The following is a 9,236-nucleotide window of genomic DNA, read 5'->3' on the forward strand; positions in this document are numbered from 1 at the left end:
AACATCCATCCATTCATATATTTCTGTCTTTGTAGCCACGTAGTTAACAACTCTTCAAATATTTGAAGTCAATATTTGCAGACTCCTTTGATCTTTTCCAGAAGTTCGTTCAATGAATCTCTTATAACACAGCCTAGCCTGACATCCCTTTCATCATCCTGACCATCCTTTTCTGATTTTGTTCCACTTCAATAATAGGCCTCAATTTCTTTTTTTCCTTTCTCATTTTAACTTTACAATGCTGTGTGGTCTAGAATGTGGATCTTTGGTATTTGACTTACTATTCCCTTGGAGTATTTTCCCTTTGATCTAGAAAATGAAGAATTTTAGCATTCACAAATCTGTATGTGTTATTTTTTCAGCTATCAACCTGCCAAATCTGCATATTTTCATTTTTCCTTCAATTTCTAGTAATGTAAAATATTTTTCTTTGTGATTTATTTAAATGTGGCATCCAAGTTTTATTTTCTTATCATGGTTTTCAGGTAATCGAAGAATCCTTTTTTAAAATTAATTTAGTCAGTTTAGAACATTATTCCTTGGTTACAAAAATCACATTATTTCAAACCCTCCCCTCCCCACACCCCTCCCACAGCCGACGTGCAATTTCATTGGGTATTACATGTAACCGAGATCAGCTCCTATTTCGATGTGGTTGGTGTTTGCCCCAGCCATATCCCCTAGACCCATGTATTCAAGCAGTTGTTCTTCTTATGTGTTTCTACTCCAATAGATTTTCCTCTGAATGTGGATAGTGTTTTTTTCTTGTAGATGCCTTGCAGATTGTTCAGAGACATTGCATTGACACTAGTGGAGAAGTCCATTTATGTTTGATGGTACCACAGTGTATCCATCTCTGTGTACAATGTTCTCCTGGTTTTGCTTCTTTCACTCTGCATCAATTCCTGGAGGTCATTCTAGTCCCCATGGAATTCCTCCACTTTATTATTCCTTTGAGCACAATAGTATTCCATCACCAACATATACCACAATTTGTTCAGCCATTCCACAGTTGAAGGGCATCCCCTCATTTTCCAATTTTGGGCACCACAAAGAGCACAGCTATGAATATTCTTGTACATGTCTTTTTCCTTATTATCTCTTTGGGGTACAAACCCAGTAGTGCTATGGCTGGATATGGGCAGACAGTCTTTTAGAGCCCTCTGGGCATAGTTCAAAATTGCCCTCCAGCATGCTTGGATCAATTCACAACTGTACTAACAATGCATCAATGTCCCAACTTTGCTACATCCTCTCCAGCATTTATTACTTTCCTTTGCTGTTATGTTAGCCAATCTGCTAGGTATGAGGTGATACCTCAGAGTTGTTTTGATTTGCATCTCTCTGATTATCAGAGATTTAGAACACTTTTTCATGAGCTTATTAATAATTTTGATTTCTTTAACTGAAAATTGCCTATTCATGTCCCTTGTCCAATTCAATTCAATCAATTGGAGAATGTCTTGATTTTTTGGTACAATTGATTTAGCTCTTTATATATTTGAGTAATTAGACCTTTGTCAAAGGTTTTTCTTATGAAGATTGTTTCCCAATTGGTTGCTTCCCTTCTAATTTTGGTTGCATTGGTTTTGTTTATATATAATCAAAAATATTGATTTCACATTCTGTGATTTTTTTCTAGCTCTTGCTTGCTTTTAAAGTCTTTCACAAATGTCTGACATATACACTATTCTGTGTTCACCTAATTTGCTTATAGTTTCCATCTTTATATTGAAGTCATTCACCCATTCTGAGTTTTTTTTGGTGTAGGGTGTGAGATGTTGACCCAATCCTAATCTCTCCCATACTGTCTTCCAATTTTCCCAGGAGTTGTTATCAAACAGTGGTTTTTGGTCCCTGGGATCTTTGAGCTTGTCATAGACTGTCTTGCTGAGGATACTTTCCCCAAGTCTGTTCCACTGATCTTCCTTTCTGTCTCCTAGCCAGTACCAAATTGTTTTCATGACCACTGTTTAAAGTATAGTTTGAGATCTGGAACTGCAAAGCCGCTTTCCTATCCATTTTTCCCCCCATGATTTCCCTGTATATCCTTGATCTATTGTTCTACCAAATGAACTTTGTTATGGTTTTTTCTAATTTAGTAAGAAGGTTTTTTGGTAGTTCAATGGGTATGGCACTAAATAAGCAAATTAATTTGGGTAGGACTGTCATTTTATTATGTTAGCCCATCCTACCAAAGAGCAGTAGATGTTTTTCCAGTGGTTTAGATCTAGTTTTAATTGTGTGCTGAGTGTTTTGTAATTGTGTTCATATAGTTTCTGTGTTTTTCTCAGCAGATAAATTCCTAAGTATTTTATATTGTCTAAGATGATTCTAAATGAAATTTCTCTTTCTGATCCTTGCTGCTGAAATTGGTTGGAAATATATAGAAATGCTGATGACTTCTGTGTGTTTATTTTGTATCCTGCAAATTTGCTAAACTTGTTGATTATTTCAAGTGGCTTTTTGGTTGATTCTCTGGGGTTCTTTAAGTAGACCATCAGATCATCTGTAAAGAGTGATAGCACAGTCTAATCATTGCCAATTTTAATACCTTCAATTTCTTTTTCTTCTCTAATTGATACAGCTAGTGTTCCTAGTACAATGTTAAATAATAGAGATAGGCATCCTTGTTTCACTCCTGAAACTGGCTTCTAGTTTGTCCCCATTGCAGGTGATGGTTGTTGATGGTTTTAAATATATACTTTTTATTATTTTTAGGAAAGATCTTTTTATTTCTATGCTTTCTAGTGTTTTCAATAGGAATGAGTATTGTATTTTGTCAGACTTTTTCTGCATCTATTGAGATAATTGTGATTTTTTTTTCAGTTTGCTTGTAAATATGGTAAATTATATGGATGATTTTCCTAATATTGAACCATCCTTGCATTCCTGATATGAATGCTACCTGGTCATAGTGAATAACCCTCATGATCACTTGCTGGAGTTTTTTTGCTAGTTTCCTATTTAAGATTTTTGCATATATATTCATTAATGTAAAGATTAAAATTTAGGGGAGGCTGAGGCAGGTATAAATTAGTTTCTCTCTACAAGGAATATTATATTTTTTAGAGGTTTATTAAAAGTTAAGGATTAAAGAAAATACAGGATAAGAAAACATGTGTCCAGGCCACAGAAAGGCCTCGACACAACCTCACCTACATTATGAAAAGAGCCACGTCTGCCCCAAAATGGAAGTCCAAAAGACTCACAAAAGCCTTTGCAATCAGCTTAAATCCCTTCTTAATCTCGGCCCAGGTGAGATTACAAAGCATTCTGGGGAAGTGGAGCAAAGGCTTGTGGGGGTTGAAGTCCTGGCTTCCAGTCCATTTTTAAATTCCCCCATTTGATCATTGTTGGGGGGGGGCAAAGTTTCCCCAAAAAAGGATCATGAGAACATAATCAACTTAAACATTACAGTAATTTGAGGATAAGAAAAAAAAATAATAATTGCTAGATGCACTGACAGAAAGTCAGTTAGGGGGCAGTCCCCTTTGGCATGAAAGTATACATACAAATAAATGTTCAATGAACCACACCCAAAGTTCAGTATTGTGCAACTTGTGGTCTGGAGGCTTCTTCATGGTGGCTTCTCCAACAGTTCAGTTCTGGATTCAGGGAAGTAGCATCTTCTTTACCTAAAATTCTTCTCGAAAGGAATTTAAACTTTGCAATTTAAATAATGATATTTTTTACATTCACCCCGTTAAGAGGGTGATTGACAAATACAGAATCACTTAGGGATGCATGGCTGAGGTATGAGGTATATGAATCGATTGGCAAGAGAAATTAAAAAAAAAAAACATCAGAAAAATCCAAAAGAAAAGAAAAAATTTCTGGGTGAAAATATGGACTATCAAAGTCTTCTGTGTAAAAATTCCAAGTGAAAAGAAAAATAAATCTATAACAGGTCCTTGAATCAGGGCCCAATCAAAATGATCTAAGCAATGATGCATTTACTCAGTCAGTAGCCAGGACTACGGGGTGTATGGGGTGCTCAGGGAGGGGTAGTATCTCTGGTACGGAGGGCTTGTCGTGCCCTCCTAGGGCAGCTCTCTAGCCTCTAACCCCCACCTGACACCCAGCCCTCACTTGTGGCTTCCAGAAGCTGCTAGCATGCTGCAGCGGCCACACCCCGGGCAACAGCTTCGACAGGCCAGCCAAACCTTGTGAGGGTAGCCATCGGGTCGACGTCGACCCCTGGTGAACTAGGGCTTTGCTCACCCAGCATGTGAAGACTGCTTCAGCTGAACAGACGGAAGAAACCAACAAGAAGGTTCAACGGCTGAGAGGGCGACGCAGCAAGGCACTGTGGAGTGCTTAGGGCGTGTTGGAGCACAAAAGACAACATGGCCATCCAATGCAGCTGAGGAAGTCTCCAGATGTAACAATTTTTCATGCCACTGGACCCAGGCTTCCAACGCAGAGAGAGTGGGACTGTCTCTGTGCATCGACTTTTCCACTTAAATCTCTTTCATGCACAAGTATCTTTGTGCACACTCATCTATCCTCACCCCGTCAACCCTCTTCAAGACCTGCGGCGATGGGGGAGTGACGACGCAACAGGTGGAGGTGACCACTGGCAGTTGTAGTCACGATCCTGCACGTAGGCGGCCAACGGACCAGTGTCGCTCAGCCCTGTGGGCAGCAGGGACGTTCGGCAGCAACCTGGGCGACTGAGCAGCCCTCTCTAGGACAGCACTGCTCACCCTAATCAAGGGAGGGGACTAGAAAAGGTGTCCCAAACATTGCCTGCCCGACAAACACCCAGTCAGCACATACGGCTGGCAGGTCATCCCTTTAAGGGGTCGAAATCAAAGAAAAAATACAAAGAAACTCCTACTAGGAGCATGGAACATCAGAACATTACTTGGCAGAGAGAATACCCCAAAACCTGAGAGAAGAACAGCTCTAATTGGTAAAGAACTGGCGCGATGTAACATCGACATTGCAGCCTTAAGCGAAACACGCTTACCAGAAGAGGGATCACCACCACTGGATATACCTTCTTCTGGAAAGGTAGAGCCACAAATGAAGACAGAATCCACGGTGTTGGCCTGGCTATCAAGACCAGTTTGCTCAAACACCTGCCAGACTTGCCTGTGGGTATCAGCGAGAGGCTCATGAAGATCAGTTTGCCCCTCAGCAAAGACCGGTATGCCACAATCATCAGCGCATATGCCCCAACACTGACCAGCACAGAGGAGACCATCGAGCAGCTCTACTCTGACCTGAGTGCCGTCCTGCACTCAGTGCCCACAAATGACAAGCTGATACTACTGGGAGACTTCAACTCCCGCATTAGCCAGGACCATGAAAGATGGAAAGGAGTGCTCGGCAAACACAGCGTAGGCAAAATGAACAACAATGGCCTACTGCTACTCAGCAAATGCTCAGAGTTCGAACTCACCATCATTAACACTGTATTCAGAATGGCGAACAAATATAAAACAACGTGGATGCACCCAAGATCAAAACAGTGGCATCTCATTGACTACATCATTGTACACCAGCAAGACATCCAGGATGTAAAGATTACCAGAGCCATGAGAGGAGCTGAATGCTGGACAGACCACCGATTGGTTAGAGCAACTCTTCAAATGCGCATTGCGCCTCACCATCCAAAACGCACCCAGACAGTTCGCGCATTTTACAACGTGAGTCGTCTTAGAGATCCATCTTATTTGCAAACATTCCAGTCTTGCCTGGACAACAAGCTGTCTGCCAAGGGACCACTCACTGGAAGCTCAACCGAGAAATGGAACCAGTTCAGAGACGCAGTGAAGGAAACATCAAAGGCAGTCCTAGGCCCAAAACAACGCAACCACCAGGACTGGTTCGACGAGAACAACACTGCTATTGAAGACCTATTGAGCAAGAAGAACAAAGCCTTTATGGAGTGGCAAAATAACCCAATATCTGCTCCTAAAAAGGACAAATTCAAGTCTCTCCAAGCCCCAGCGCAGCGTGAGATCAGGAAGATGCAAGACCAATGGTGGGAAAAAAAGGCAGAAGAAATCCAGCGATTTGCTGATATGAAAAACTACAAACAATTTTTCAGTGCCCTCAAGACTGTCTATGGGCCATTAAAACCTGCCACCACTCCCTTGCTATCCTCTGATGGTGGCACTCTCATAAAAGATAAAAAAGGCATCAGCAACAGGTGGAAAGAACACTTCAGTCAGCTTCTCAACTGACCCTCTTCAGTCGACCAAAGTGCCCTTGACCAGATCCCCCAAAACCGCTCCTTTGAACAACTTTGATGTCCCTCCTTCAATAGAGGAAGTCCAAAAAGCCATTCAACAAATGAGTGCAGGCAAGGCACCCTGTAAAGATGGGATCCCAACTGAGGTGTACAAGGCCTTAAATGGAAAGGCGCTACAGGAATTCCACATAGTGCTGACCAACACATGGGAAGAGGAAGACATGTCTCCAGAACTCAGAGATGCCTCCATGGTAGACCTATACAAGAACAAAGGCTCATGAGCAGCCTGTGACAACTACAGAGGCATCTCACTACTGCCGGAAAGATCCTCGCCCGTGTTATACTCAACAGTCTCTTGTCATCTGTTTCAGAGGAGAACCTGCCTGAATCACAATGTGGCTTCCGACCAGATCGCAGCACCAACAACATGGTCTTCACAGTGAGGCAAATGCAGGAAAAATGCCTTGAGCAGAACCTGAGTCTCTACATTGTCTTCATAGACCTGACAAAGGCGTTCGACACAGTGAACAGGGACTCATTGTGGGTGATGCTCAGCAAGCTTGGCTGCCCAGCAAAATTTGTCAAACTGATCCAGCTCTTTCATGTCGACATGACAGGGGAAGTCTTATCTGGTGGAGAGACTTCCGATCGCTTCAACATCTCCAATGGCATGAAACAAGGCTGTGTCCTTTTCACCCAAGTATTACGACATGCTGTGATGGATCTAAATCTGGGCGTCTACATCAAATACCGACTAGATGGCTCACTATTCGACCTTCACCTCCTGACTGCAAAAACAAAGACAACAGAGAGACTCATCCTGGAAGTTCTCTTTGCAGATGACTGTGCTCTCATGGCCCACCAAGAAAACCATCTCCAAACCATTGTGGACAGGTTCTCTACTGCAACAAAACTGTTTGGCCAGACTATCAGCCTCAGCAAAACAGAGGGGCTGTTCCAACCCGCACCAGGGAGGCCAACGAACCAGCTGTGCATTACAATCGATGGCACGCAGCTTTCTAACGTCAACACTTTCAAGTACCTGGGCAGCACCATCGCCAACGACGGGTCCCTAGACCACGAGATCAATGCCAGGATCCAAAAGGCCAGCCGGGCACTCGGGTGGCTGCGCTCCAAAGTCCTCCAGCACAGCGGTGTAAGCACTGCGACGAAGTCCAAAGTGTACAACGCAGTGGTCCTCAGCTCGCTCCTGTATGGCTGTGAGATATGGACACTGTACCAGAAGCACATGAAGCAACTGGAGCAATTCCACCAACGCTCTCTGGTCAATCATGAGGATCGATCCGATGGCAGGACCGAATCACCAATCAGGAAGTCTTCGACAGAGCCAACTCCACCAGCATCGAAGTCCTGGTCCTCCAAACCCAGCTACGATGGTCTGGACACGTCATCCGCATGGACCCACAGCGAATACCAAGACAGGTATTCTATGGTGAACTGTCAGCTGGTCTCAGGAAACAAGGCCGACCAAAGAAAAGATTCAAGGATCAGCTAAAGTCCAACTTGAAGTGGGCTGGCACGACACCAAAGCAACTAGAACTCGCTGCCTCTGACAGAAGCAGCTGGCGTACCCACATTCACCATGCCGCCACCACCTTTGAAGATGAGCGACGCCGACGTCTTGCCGCTGCATGTGAACGCGGACACCAGGCCGCAACCGCACCTCCTGTAACAACTGGAGTCCCAGGCCCCATGTGCCACAGACTGTGCGCCTCAACCTTTGGACTCCAAAGCCACATGAGGGTACACCGTAGATGAAACTGCACAAAGACAATAGTCATTCTCGATCACCAAGAGACTACTATATATATATATATATATATATATATATATATATATATATATATATATATATATATCCAGGACTACAGAAAGTTGCCACACTATGAGAGGCAGAAAAGAAAGGGACCAGATTATAGAAGCCATGTAGGAGCGAAGTTTGGGGATACTCATCTGTGAGTATCTTCAGAGTGAGTGTGGACACAAGAAAGGTCTACATCTTAACATAAGTCAAGTGTCGCAACCCCAAGTCTCACACTAGGTTCAAAACCTTTGTATTGGCCTAGAAGTGCATCAATCCATCCTGGATTGGCTTTTCTTTGGCTCTGTGCAATGGCTCTTGTGTGTATATCTTGTCCTGGAATCAGACAGAATCATTAAGCAAAGTCTCATAATTTCTTAAATAATTAATGGCATCATTTTTATAGTCACAAGCTTTTTTGGGGGGTATGCATTGGCAAATCTATCTTAAACTTGTAGTACTGAAAAATCCAAAAGTTAGAGAAAATCTTAATGCTGGTGACATGTGCATCAAATATAAAAAAGAGAAAAAAAACAAATAGTATAGTGCACATGCAAGAAAAATATAATAATAAAAGAGCTTTAAAAATTCAAAAATATAGCTTATAATCATTGACACTGTGTCAACTAAGAAAATATAAAATACAAGGCTTTCTCACCAAAAATGTGATCCATTTCCTCTTAATATCTGGCCATGCTCCACTGTGATTAGAAGGCAAATGAATTGAGAAAGGTAACATTTATTTCATTTTTTTAAAATACAGTAGTACAAATATGTAGATATCAGTATCCCCAAAATTTTCAATAGCCCAATTAATTACAATAGCAAGCAAACACACTATCATATTTCACATAAGTTGTTGTATGACATTTTTAAAAACCTATGAATTGATGGACATTTGTCACACATTTTTACAATCATAGAAATCTTTCAACTTTGGTAATGAACATGTTTTTTAAAACAAAGTAAAACTCATCTTGGGTTAAGAACATAATCAAGAAATCTATATATCATTCTGATGCAAGTAAATTAGTGAGCTGAAGAGTATGAATAAAGGGGTGCTCCTTTTTTGGAGGCTTTTTAGGGATACAAATGCCCTGAGATTAACTGCCCCAACTTCCATTCACATATTTAGAAATGTGGGAAGGTTGGGGGTTATAAATAAATTTCACTTCAGCTACTGTAATGGGCTTTACCTTGTGGTAGGGG

Source organism: Monodelphis domestica, chromosome 4 (genome assembly GCF_027887165.1).
Source record: "Monodelphis domestica isolate mMonDom1 chromosome 4, mMonDom1.pri, whole genome shotgun sequence".
Classification (NCBI taxonomy): domain Eukaryota; kingdom Metazoa; phylum Chordata; class Mammalia; order Didelphimorphia; family Didelphidae; genus Monodelphis; species Monodelphis domestica.